At 45.1% G+C, this 13,832-nt stretch overlaps 1 non-coding gene across 1 annotated transcript; it reads right to left on the minus strand.

Annotated features, from left to right (window-relative positions):
- Window positions 1–1,703: 1,703 nt before the first annotated feature.
- TRNAC-GCA (transfer RNA cysteine (anticodon GCA)) lies at window positions 1,704–1,775 on the minus strand. Its single transcript has one exon. It is a non-coding gene; the product is annotated as a tRNA-Cys (tRNA).
- Window positions 1,776–13,832: the final 12,057 nt, after the last annotated feature.

Raw genomic sequence — 13,832 nt, forward strand, 5'->3', positions numbered from 1 at the left:
CATTGTATCACAGTTCTGGAGCCTGGATGTCCAAAATCAAGGTTTCAGCAGAGTTGGTTCCCTCTGAGGGCTGTGAGAGAGAATCTGTTCCAGGCCTCTCCCCTAGCTGGTGGTTTGCTGGCCATCTTTGGTGTTCTTGGCTTATAGGATCACCACCTGGATCTCTGCCTTCATCTTCACACGACATTCTCCCTGTGTGCTTGTCTATGTCCAGTTTTTGTCTTTTTATAAGGACACTAGAGGTACTGGATTCGAAGCCCACCCTTCTCCAGTTTGACCTCATCTTTTTTTTTTTAATTGAGGTGTAGTTGATTTACAATGTTTCTGTAACAGCAAAGTGTACAGCAAAGTGATTCCATAAGTTATTACAAGATATTGAATATAGGTCCCTGTGCTATACAGTAGGTCCTTGTTGCTTATCTATTTTATATTATATATAGTAGTGTAGATCTATTAATCCCAAATTCCTAATTTGTCCTTGCCCCCTCTTTCCCCTTTGGTAACCAAAAGTTTGTTTTCTGTGTCTGAGTCTATTTCTGTTTTGTAAATAAGTTCACTTGTATCAATTTTTTAGATTACACATATAAGTGAGATCATATGATATTTGTCTTTCTCTGTCTCACTTACTTCACTTAGTATGATCATCTCTAGGTCCATCCACGTTGCTGCAAATACCATTATTTCATTCTTTTTTATGGCTGGGTAAAAATCCACTGTATATATATATATATATATATATATATATATATATATATATATATATATATATATATATATATATATATATATATATATATATAACACATCTTCTTTAGCCATTCATCTGTAGATGGACATTTAGTTTGCTTCCATGTCTTGGCTATTGTAGTCCTCATCTTAACCATATCTGAAATGGCCCTGTTTCCAACTAAGGTCACATTCTGAGGTACTGGAGGTTAGGATTTCAACATATAAATTTGGGGGGATGGTGCAATTCAACCCATATCATGTTAGAATGTCTTGACTAAGCTCATGACTTTAAACTCTGGAAAAAAATTTAAGAATTTGTGGGTGTTCATGTTGACCTTCTAAGTCCATGAACCCCTCCTCTCCACCCTTCTCATCTACCTACTTTTCAATACTTCTACCCCAGAATTAGAATCCTCTTCAAAATCACCATTTTACTTTCCAAAGCTTTCAAACTCCTTTTCAGTCTGTGATGACCATACTGAGGGCTCAGTAATTATTCAAAAATTACTTATCGAATAGGCACTAAGCTCTATGAAAACCACAGCAATCAAGACCCAGTACCTACCCTCACAAAGCTACTGAGTAGATATCAGAGCATTTACTTTAATTTTAATTTAATTTTAGAGCATTTTCCTTTTTTAAAAAATAAATTTTATTTATTTATTTATTTATTTATGGCTGCTTTGGGTCTTTGTTGCTGCGCGTGGGCTTTCTGTAGTTGCAGCGAGCGCAGGTTACTCTTCGTTGCGGTGCACAGGCTTCTCATTGCGGTGGCTTCTCTTGTTGTGGAGCACAGGCTCTAGGCACATGGGCTTCAGTAGTTGTGGCACGTGGGCTCAGTAGTTGTGGTATGCGGGCTTAGTTGCTCCGTGGCATGTGGGATCTTCCTGGACCAGGGCTCGAACCCATGTTCCCTGCATTGGCAGGCGGATTCTTAACCACTGCACCACCAGGGAAGCCCAGAAAAGTAGACAAGGGGGCACCCGGATTTGAACCGGGGACCTCTTGATCTGCAGTCAAATGCTCTACCACTGAGCTATACCCCCTCTCATTTTCCTTTAAAATCTGGCTCCAGCACCAACTTTTGTCACATTTTCATAATCACTGTAGCTAATAAAACATTTATGGATTTTAATCTGTATGCCAGGCAGCAGGCAAAGAATTTGCATGCACTACTTCATTTAATACTTGGATCAATGATATGAAGTGGGTACATTATTATCCCCACTTTACTGATGGGGAGAATAGACATTTATAATTATATACTCTCAGATAGCTTTTCCCTGTTTATTTTTTTTACAATTTTTTTTTTTTTTTTTTTTTTTTTGGCCACACCATGCGGCTTAGTTCCCCAACCAGGGATTGAACCCAGGCCCTCAGCAGTGAAAGTGTGAAGTCCTAACGACTGGACCTTGGACCGCCAGGGAATTGCCTTCCCTGCCCTGTTTCTTTAATTAGCTCAGTGTAAGTCCTCTAACCCCACCCATCCTTAGGTCCTCAATATCCCTTTAGAAACTACATGATCATATAATACAATTTTTTTGAGAACTTCCAGGTGCTGTTGCAAATCAAACATTTTGAGCCTTTCCATATAATGACAAAATATTCAAGAAAACATGGGGGAAAAAAGTTTCTCAACTAGTTTGTTGATACTCTACTTCATAACTGGTCTTACTGATTTGTGCTTACTAGTTAACTGAGGTATGGGTGTGTTTTGAGTATATAAGCTCATTTGTAAGAAAACCATTCGAGTTTTTAAAGAAGTGTGTTTTACCTTATAAAGGGACAACATTGCCCTTATCCTAGAGTAGTCTCTTTGGGTTGCAAGGAAAAGAGAGGCACTCGTGCTAGTGTAAGAAAAGGTGAGTACTAATGGTTGGGTGTGTAGACTGCATAGACTTCAAGGACAGGAAATTAGCATGGCTAGGCCTTATGGAACTGAAAAAATCATCAGGAACAAGTCCATTCCCATCATTTTCACATAGACTAAAGCTAAATAGCTTCTTCTTTGTACATCTCTCTGTACTTCTCCATATCAGTTTCCTCAGCTCATCCATCAGCTGTACTAGTTCTGGAGTCTACATGACTCCCCTCAATTGACTGCTTCAGTTCCCAAGAGAGGAATCTGATTTGTCTAGCTTAGGTTAAGTGTTCACTCGTGGTCCAACCAACAAATGGCCAAGGGGACAGGGTCATATGGCACAAACATGGCTGCCCAGGTCTAGTTATTTGGCAAGAACTATGAGTGGGAACAGTTCCTAGAGAAGTGGACCATAGATGACAAACCACAGTATGAATATTAGAGAGTTCTGAAGACTATAATGACCTAGTTGACCAGACTCCCTATTTCCAAAATATTAGTTGGCAGATAAATTTGTGAACAATTCTATCATGGCTACCATTTCTTAAGCTCTCACCTTAGTATCTTATTTAATCTTCACAACCCTTCTAAATAGGCATTATCATTCCTGTCCTACAGATGAGAAATCTGAGGCTCAGAAAGATTGAGTAGTCACATCACGGTGAGCTAGGATTGGAACCTGGGTCTATTTGACTCCAAATCCTGTGCTCTTAACTTCTAGGAGTAGGAGACTTATGCTATTACAGTAAAAAGCAGTTTTTTAGCTACTGTTCTAGCTTAAAACCATAACCTCAAATATATTTGTAAGGTCTACAAACTTCTTTAAATTGCATTTACATCAATGACTCATATGAGTCCCTAGCAACCTGTGCAGTAGTCAGGGCAAGTTCAAATGAAGGGCCTCGAATTCTTCTTATCACATTGTAGATTCACCTTGCCCATTGGACCAGTGAGTGAGAAGTAGTAATCAGACGGCTGACCTGGCAGCTACAATCCACAGAAGATGTGTACATCGAAGGTTAGATCTGAGCAAATGCTTCTAAATCAATTGGACCTCCCTCGAGACTTGGCTGGCAATGAATGAGAGTGTGAGGTGCTTTTGGCACATGCATCCAGCATCTGATTTGAGTGAAAATGTCCAAGGGCACAGGTGGGACTCCCAGCCCCAGGCTCTAGACTGTGGTAGCTGAAGACCTAATCTGCTGTCTGCAACTGGACTGCATCAAGGGCAGTTTCTGGTCTCCTGGTTCTCCCGAGTCATTGGGAGTTGTGTGGGTTAAGAAGCTCCTCTCCCCAACTCCCACCCCCACCTTTAAACACCTTTCTCTAGCAAAGTTTGGCCTCTGTAGCCCCTTTGCCGGTAATAGGAGATGGTACTTCTCCCCAACCCCTCAAGTTCAGAAAGGAAAGCACAACAAGATTTCTTGTTCACTGAGAAAACTACCTCCTTTACATTTGGCTTCTTTTCCATTAAGATCGAAAGTTGCAAATCAATCAGGAGAAAACTGCCCTCGGGACTGTTGAGCAGACATTTTCACTCAAATCAGATGCTGCATGTGTGTGTCAAAAGCACCTCACACTCTCATTCATTGCCAGCCAAGTCTCGAGGGAGGTCCAATTGATTTAGAAGCATTCACTCAGATCTAACATTCACTGTACACATCTGTGGACTGTAGCTGCCAGGCCAGCCATCTGATTACTACTTCTCACTCACTGGTCCAATGGGCAAGATGAATCTACAATGTGATAAGAAGAATTCGAAGGAATGAAAGACAGAGCAGCTGTCCTCCACACTCCAGGATCACCAAGCTGAGAAAACTGAAGGTACTAAAAATTAACCAGGTTTTGAAGCTATCATTGAACATCTACCACATACCAAAGGTTTGGCATACATTAGTTCATTTAATCATCAAAACAACTCTGGTAAGTAGATGTTATTAATATCTTCATTTACAGGTATAAACAATATTTTAGCTATGGAAAGCAGAATTTCTTAAACATAATAAATTATGAATAGGCTTTATGAGTGGATCATCATCTCTAAAACTAATTTCTCTCACAAAAGGGACCTGGGAAGAGCTCTCTGGGCAGGGTGGTTAAATGGTTATCACTTTTACTGCTTTGCCCCACTATCATCTTCTGTTAAAAAAAACTTCAAATGCACGTCTGTAGTCAGACAGATCTGGATTCCAATCACGGCTCTTAAGAGTAATCAGGAAAGGGCTTCCCTTGTGGCGCAGTGGTTGAGAATCTGCCTGCCAGTGCAGGGGACACGGGTTCGAGCCCTGGTCTGGGGAGATCCCACATGCCGCGGAGCAACTGGGCCCGTGAGTCACAATTACTGAGCCTGCGCGTCTGGAGCCTGTGCTCCGCAACAAGGGAGGCCGCGATAGTGAGAGGCCCGCGCACCGCGATGAAGAGTGGCCCCCACTTGCCGCAACTAGAGAAAGCCCTCACACAGAAACGAAGACCCAACACAGCCATAAATAAATAAATAAATAAAATTTTTTAAAAAAAGAGTAATCAGGAAAATGAATTCACTCTTAGTATTTCAAACAGAGGGGATTTATTTATTTATTTATTTAAAAAAGAAAAAGAACTGTATTATTACCTGTTACATCTCCTATATTCCCCTCCTACCCCATCCAAACAGAGGGAATTTAATACAGAGAATTTAATACTGCGGCCACTCAGGTAATGGAAGAACCAAGAAGCCAAACAGGGGAAAGTGAGGTGACCCAGAGATTAGCAAGAGCAGGAAACCACTACCATCCCTGGTCTGGAGTCCAAAGTAAGGGAGATGGAGCCCAGAAGCTGCCAAGGCTGAGGGTCCCCTGTTTCCTCCTGTCCTCAGCCCCCTAATCTCGAGCCAGTGGCTCCCATTGGCCAAACCCAAACAAAATTCAGCGACAAGGAAGCCTGGGAAATGTTGCCTGCTGGGAGGTGGGTTTGGGGTAGAGGGGTCAGGGGAACCCATTTGCGACACGGAGTATCATAAGGGGAGCAATGGATCTGAGGGCAAACAGGCAAATGATGGGCCCAGTTCTTGCTAGTATCAAATTCCACCTTTATAAAACAATTTCTGTCTTACCGTGTTGTTGTGAGAATTAAAGGAGCAAATCTAAAAGAAGTGCACAGTCCCTGGCACATAGTTTGGAGGCAGGTCTAACTAATTTTCCCCAGACAGGAAAACAAGATTCAGACAGATGAGGTGATTTGCTTAAGGAAAGAGCTTGGGGTTTCTTTGGCGGAAACTGGTGTGATCTTGGGCCTGTCACTTCATTTCTTTGAGCCTCAATTTCCTCACTCTACCAACTCACTGGGTTGCTGAGGAGATTCATTCTGTCTGCAAATATTGATATTTACTAAGCACCTACCATGTGCCAGGCTCTGTGAGTGCAGATAAACAAGGCAGACTCCCACAGTCCCTGCCCTCCTGCAGTTTACAGTCTGGTTGGGGAAAAGACATTGATAAGAAAGTTGTACAGACCACCATGAAATGACGCTATGATAAAGGCCATGAAGAAGTCAGTACTGGAAGGGTGGGTTACATCGTGGCCTGGCCTAGTCTGGGAAGGTCAACTTGGCTTCCTTGTGACTAAAGTCAGTGTGAGGGGGCCTGGCGAGGAGCCAGCCACCGTGCCCCCAGCCTCCCCAGGGTCAGGCCACGAAACTCGCCTGAGAGGACATCCCGCATCCCACGCCCGGCATCCCCCCACCACTCGCAGGGGCTCCGGGCGGCGTAGGCCCTTCCCAGCAAGGCACCGCGTCCCTCGCGGGGCCGCCCAACCTAGGCGCATCAGCTCCCGCGCTCGGCGGCCCCGCGTCCCGGGCAGCCGCTGATAGTGCGCTAATGCGTATCGAATTTTTGTTGAATTCGGCCTGCGGCCCGCGCAGAGAGCGTGGCAGCAGCGCTGCCAGAGCCTCTTAATTCCCTTTGCTTCGATCCCGCCGTTAATGACATAACCTTCTCCTCTAATTAACTGACAACTGCATTAGGCGGCGCGCCTCCTCCGCACGCCGCCTGCGGCTTCCCCACCGCGGAGCCCGCGCCGGGGCAGAACCCGCGCCGGCTACCACTCGAACTAAACCGAGAGACCTGCTATGGGGGTGGGAGGTGGGGTGGATAGTGTTTCAGGATAGGACGCCCCTGCCGCCCTTATCACTCAAAAACGTGTGCTGTTGTTTATGTTGTTGTTTACTGTGTGCTAACATTGGGCCACGCACTTAACATGCTTTAGCTTACTGATTCGCTACCACGACCCAGGAAGCAGATAAATTGGGGTTCGCAGGTGAAGGAACATAGGCAATAACCAAGGATTGTAGCAAGCAAATGAGGGAGGCAGGACTCCCACCCCTCCTACCCAAGCTTTTGCCCTTAACTCCTAGGCTACCTACCCTCCAACATGTAATTTACACTACACTAAATAGGAAATATAGTAAATGCGAAGTGCTGAGCAGACTAGCTGACACATAACAAGCACTCAATCAATTTTAGTGGCAGGATAACTTATTGAAATGCTAATTTCTGTCTCTCCTCTTCTGCCTCCCCTCTCCTGGTTGGCCATTTCAATCAAGCGGTCCCCGCAGCCGAGGAAGCAGAGGCAGCTGCCTGTGGTCTCTTGCCAAACACAGGGGACCCAAACTTTGTACTCTGTATAATTTACAAAGGGTTTCTCCTCCCTCTCCCTCATTCAGGCACATGCATATTATATGCTGGAACCAGAGCAGGACTTAACTTCAGTTTCATTTGTAAAACAGAAGTGTTACCTTTAGCTCTAAGATACATTTTCCAAGCCCTACTACCTGCAAGCATGATATACTAGGGGTTTTGTGGCAATGGTATTCATCTGGGCAGGACATGTTCACATGCATTACAGATTAGTGAAATGATCCGGCTGTCATTCACTGTTCTCTCTTCACCTTGGTTTCTGTGCCTTTATATTCACTTTGTTGTATTGTGTACTTTTTTTTCTCTATAAATTTATTTATTTATTCATTTTTGCCTGTGCTGGGTCTTCGTTTTTGTGCGAGGGCCCTCTCCAGCTGCGGCGAGCGGGGGCCACTCTTCATCGCGGTGTGCGGGGCTCTCGCCGTCGCGGCCTCTCCCATTGTGGAGCACAGGCTCCAGACGCGCAGGCTCAGTAGTTGTGGCGCACGGGCTTAGTTGCTCCGCGGCATGCGGGATCTCCCCAGACCAGGGCTCGAACCCGTGTCCCCTGCATTGGCAGGCAGATTCCCAACCACTGCGCCACCAGGGAAGCCCCTGTATTGTGTAGTTTTATAAGCCACCTGAAATCTCTTCTGGGCTGAAGGAGAATATGAAAAAAATACATTTAAAAATTAAACAGATGGGACTTCCCCGGTGGCGCAGTGGTTAAGAATCCGCCTGCCAATGCAGGGGACACGGGTTCAAGCCCTGGTCCAGGAAGATCCCACATGCCACAGAGCAGCTAAGCCCATGCGCCACAACTGCTGAGCCTGCGCTCTAGAGCCCATGCTCCGCAACAAGACAGGCCACTGCAATGAGAAGCCCGCACACTGCAACGAAGAGTAGCCCCCGCTTGCCACAAGTAGAGAAAGGCCAAGCGCAGCAAAGAAGACCCAATGCAGCCAAAAATAAATAAATAAAATAAATAAATTAAAAAAAATTAAACAGATGAAATGGCAATGCAAGTGTCTGGCCAATATTCATTAAGTTGAATTGGCATTTGAAAGTGAGGAAACTGAGGCTGGGAGAGGTTCACAGAATTGTTCCAGCATGGCAACAAGAGAAACGTCTCTGTCCCTGCTTCATCTAGCACCTCCTCTCTTTCCTTCTGCTTGCTGGGAGTCACCTTCCCACCTCAAGCTCCTGAGATCTCATACTGTCCACTTCCTGCAGGAGAAAACTGGATTTAACAAGTCCCTGACACCCAACACTGAAGTAAATATTAGATCAGTATATCCCCAGACAGCCATTTCTTCTCCCTCTCTGACAAACCTACCAGACATGGCTTTTTGGCAATAGGGCCCATGATTTTTTAGATCAAGAGACTGAAGCTTGGCAAGATAAAGCAATTTGCTTGAATTCATCCAGCTGATAAGTAGTTTTGCTGAGATGCAAAGGCTGAATCCACTTTCCATTGTGCTCTTTTCACTACAACATGCTTCCATTGAACAGCCAGAGAGCTGTGTTCCCTAAGACACTCTTGACATGTAATTCCTGAAGAATTAACTGTATTTGATTTGGCCTAAGAGGGGGTTCATTTCTGGGCTCCTTCACCACATCTCCCTCTCTTCTCCAATGTGCGGGAGGGAAGTGGAGGGTACGCAACCAGCCTGAATTAGATGGTCTCTTTCAGAAGACACAAGGAGGCTTTGTGATGGAGGCTCTTAAAGGGCACAGGCAGACTCTGCCTGGGGCAAAGTTGGGGAATGAGGCAAGTCTCTTAAATGCCAAGCCCACCACCACTGAGAGGAAGCCATGAGATGTGGAGAAATGAGACTGCCTCTCTTCTGATATCCCACAATACAATACGCTCATCTCTCAGGCTTTCCTCCCTTCCTAAGAAACACTTCTATGCCCATTTCTATCTGTTGAGCTTCTCTTTGTCCCTTGAGGTTTCTACTCAAACACTGCCTCCTCCATGAAGCCCCCCACAGTGAATTAACTGCCTCTTCCTCAAGAGTCTCACAGACCCTAGATCACATGCACTTTCACAACAAGCACAAATCCTACTTCAAAAACACTTGCCAGTGATTAGCTGTGTGACCTTGGGCAATAATTCATTTCTGGACATCTGTTTCTCCATCTGTAAAATGGGGATAATAGTGTATGCCCTCAGAGGACCGTGAGGAAGTTTAAATTGGATTACTTACACATGTGAGACAAAGAAAAAATATTAACTATATATATTCATGGTGTAAATCTCTCCTCTGAGGATCATGTTGAGAGAAGAGATTCTGTGGAGATGGCTGCTTTGTGTATACAATACAGGGAGATAGATGGGGAAAGAGGATTTCAAGTTTTGCTGTGTACTTTTTTCAAAGGACTGTGCAATAGTTATTTTAAAATTTTTTTCAAATATTATGGATGCCAGATGATACCATGTGGAGACAAGCCCATGAGGCAACTCAGCTTTAAAAAGGATACACATGCAAAGCTCTCAGTGCAATGTTCAACACATATCAAGTACTCAAAAAATGATGTCTCTATTATTTGTCTATCTCCACCATAAAACTTGTCTTCATTTCTATGCCAACCTACTGCTGCCATACCCAGTCCACAGTAGGTGCAGCAGGAAGAAGTCTCCACGGGAACCCCAAAGCCAACCAAAGTCTGGGAAGACCGGACTCTTGGAACGAACGCCCTGACACTTCAGTTGACCACAGCAACTGGTAAATCAGCATGGGGGTGGGGAGGGAGGGAGTGGCTATTTGCTGGTATCCCTCTGTGGGGGATAGGCTATCCCTTCCTGCTTGTCACTGTTCCAGGCCAGACACAGACTCACTTCATCCTCTCACCCACACGCTGATCTCTGCACCCTGGGACGTCACCGAGGGGTCCACAGGCCACGGAGCTCCCCATGGCCAGGGACGCCAAGCATGCCAAGCCAGAATTCTGCACACCAGTTTCCCAGGACTCCTGCCTGATCCACAGGGCCTGGCTTTCACAACAGTAGCTCTGCAGTTGGGTGTGTCCCCAGAGGAGAACCCTCCCCCTGGACAGTGGGGTAGGGAGTTGAGCGACAGGAAGACCTGACAACACCTCCCCTCAAAGAACTCCAGTCACAACAGACTACTTGTCATCCTCCCAGCACTCCCTGCCCTTTCTAGTCTGCATTTGCCCACTCTGATTTTTGGGATGCCCTTCCCCCAATTTCTGCCTGATAAACCCTACTCATGCCAGGTCCAGTCCAAATACCTTCTCTTCTAGGAAGTCATGCCTGTAGCTTAAAAGAGCTCTCTGACCCCACACTCCTCATCACAGCCTCTGTTGAAATTTAGGTAGTGGCATCTCACCCCAACACTGGACAGACGTGACGTAGATCAAAGATTGCGCCTGGGAGTCAGGGAGATTGAGATTTGATTCCTAGATCAGCCACTTGTTAGCCCTGTAACCTTGGACAAGCTGCTTAGCTTTGTTATATCCCCTTGTAAAACAAGGAAAATAAAAGAGGATACTTCTGAAAAGTAAACGAGACAATGCTCTTTAAGCCATTAGCCTGGTGCTTGGCACACATTAAACTCTTAATAAATGTTAGTTATTATTATTGTCTCCTCCACTCCCACAACTCCCACAGTATGTCAGATAAGCCCTTGACCAGCTCAGCACCTGAAGGTGGAATTCTATTGGACCAAATCTCCCATGTGAATAGGCATCCTCCTGAGAGAAACAAAGATGCTGAAAAGAGACTGGAATTTCTGAGAACCCAAGATTCCATGAGAGGAAATGAGAGTGAGAGCCTATGACTATTGGTAAGATGGGATATAGAGGCAAAGATGGAGGGTTATCAGCCAAGGAAGTGGCAGTGCTTTTGTTGGGGAGAACAAACCTTTTCTTCTACCCTCTTAGGGTCAGTAACTGGAGGCCTGTTAATTAAGCTAACAAAAAACGTATTAACAGGAGATAAGGCACAATTTTTATTAATATTTACCTGCATGGGAGTTTACAGAAAAGAAGTAAAACTCATATAGGACTTGGGGTTAGACTAGGGGCCTTATATACCCTTTTAACAAAGGATAGAGGGTTTGGGCCCCAAGGAACAATAAATTGTGCAGAAGTGACTAGGAAATATATGGGGGAAACTAATGGAAGATAAGGGCTATTTTAGTAAGGTCTGTCTATGCAAACTTATCTTGGTGTTGACTCCTCATCTTCATTTATGCCCTTTCAGGCACGTAAGGCAAGGGCACAGAACTCTTCCTGTTGGTTCTTAATTGCCTTCAGGTAAAAATAAACCTTATGCCAAAGTGGCATATTTTGGAGTGGCATATTCTGATCCCCTTCACTTTGCCTTACTCTTCAACTGTTGGGACCAGAAATCTAGCAAGCCCCACAGCAGCAAAGCCTCCTTCTGCAGCCATAAAGAACCTCCATCTAGCTCTCAGGATGGTTCTCAGACCCAAAGGAGCCACAACAGGGCCTATGTTCCTACATTCCTATCCCTGAGGGCATCCAAGAAGGAAGCTCAGAGAAGACACTCCTAGACTAGGAAGGAAGCCACAAAAGAAGCAAAGCTGGACCTTGGGTGATTAAGATCTACCTTAATTCCCTGCCAAGAGTCTATGCTCTTGGAGTCCTGCTGAGACACACTGCCTTCTCTGAGAACTGCCCTCCACTAACAGGCCTGGGGCCCTGTAATTACTTTAGTAGCATGTGGATCTATGTTTCTTTTACCCAGCTGATAAGCCTGGGATGGACCCTTAACCCAGGAAAGCCAATCTAGAACCTGTGCACAAACAATCAGATTTTCCATGAATTTGGAATTGGGATGGGAGGTCATTTAGTTGAAGATGCTGGTCCTGGAAGGTCATGCAAAGGAAGTAGGTCTACAGAGACAATGAAGTAGATGGCCCAAGATGTCTAGGCCTTCAACAGACAGGGCTCAAGACTGGTTCCTGACTTTCCAGTCCTATTCCCGGCAAGGCCCAGCTGAACTTCCTGGGATTCAGTTGCATGACATTCCCTTTTTACTAAGTAATTCCAATGTTTCTGTTACTTGCAGCCAAAAGACCCTTGACTAAGACACTGACTGTCTTTGATTCCATGCCTGGTCCAAGGTCCCTCAGAGCCTGAGCTACAGACCCAGAGCTCTGGTTTCCATCCTGGAGTTCAGAGCTTGAATAGCGAGTCTCCCAGACCAGCCCCACCCAGAATTCAGCCCACAATTGGAGGCAGAGCCAGCACCATCACCCACCACTGTTCCAGGGCAGGGAGCAGAATACATAGTATCCACAGATCCCCTCCCAGAAGTAATAATAGTAATAGCTGCCATTTATTGAGTGTTCATCCTGTATCAGGCACTACGTTAAGTGTTGTAATTATTTCCAATCTTCAAACAACCCTGATTGTTTTAAATATTTTTACTGTTATCTAACATAAATATACATGGAGATCAAAATGAACATACATTCCTCATGCTTATAAGCTTTTATAGAAATAAGCCAAAAAAATTGCCAACCAAAACCATTTGATATAAACATTAGTTGATATTGCTAATTTGTTTTTTGACTGAAATTAAATTGCTGATGTTGTATTTATTAAAAACAAAAGCAAAACAAAAACTGCAACCTTTTAAGTACTCCTACTGGGATCCCTCTGGAGATGAGGAAATGGTGGCTCAGAGGGATAAAGAATATTTGCCAAGGTCAAACAGCTGAGTGTTCAAATCAACCAGGATAACTGAAGAGTCCCAAGTGCCTAAAGCTGAGGTCTAGCTGCCAAAGTCCTGGGCTGCCCCTTCACCAAAATGGTAGCTCATGAATGCGCAGGGACAGACCTTGAAAAATACAGCCTGGAACAGAGCATTGCTAAGGTTTGTTGAATGAATACATGATTGAATGGGTGAATTTGAAGATAGTTGTTTAAAAGACGGTCTGCTCCACCCCGGCCATGCAGAGACCTGTAATTCAGTGCTCTCTGCTTATCACTGCTGCCAGCAGCCCTTCCCACCTCATTACCCAGAAACTAGTCTAATGGCATTAACCATCCCGGCCAGCCAGGATACCATTAAAAGCTTCAGTCCAGCCACTGTGTGCCCCCACCCCGAGTCTTGGCTCTGGGCCCTAGGCTGGGAGAGTGGTCTGGTTGTTTACCAGGAATTTGGACCTTCTTCAGAGAAAAGCACAGATGACCTATTAGTCTAATTCAAGCACTTAGCAAGGAATGACTGTACCATTCACCCCCCCCCCCAGCCCCAGGATAATGGAGCCAAAGCAAATGGAGAGGCCTTGACGGTTCAGAGATCTTCCTGGGAGGGGAGGAAGGGGAAGGTCCACCCAGTGCCACACTGAAGTTTGCAGGACAGCAGGTTGGCTGGGCACTTCCTGGGGCAGGGTGGGGTATGTGGTTACAAGAATGTTTAGGGGGTGCTTTCCCTACTCCACCCACCACTCGGGCAGCTCTTCGGCACATCCTACCCCCAGTCACCTCCTCACTGCCTTAAAACTTGGCTCAGAGAAAAACAGGAAGATAACCAAATACCCATCAATACAGAACTGGTTAAATAAACTATGTATGTAGGAATATACATTCATA

The sequence above is a fragment of the Eschrichtius robustus genome, chromosome 2, assembly GCF_028021215.1.
Source record: "Eschrichtius robustus isolate mEscRob2 chromosome 2, mEscRob2.pri, whole genome shotgun sequence".
NCBI lineage: Eukaryota > Metazoa > Chordata > Mammalia > Artiodactyla > Eschrichtiidae > Eschrichtius > Eschrichtius robustus.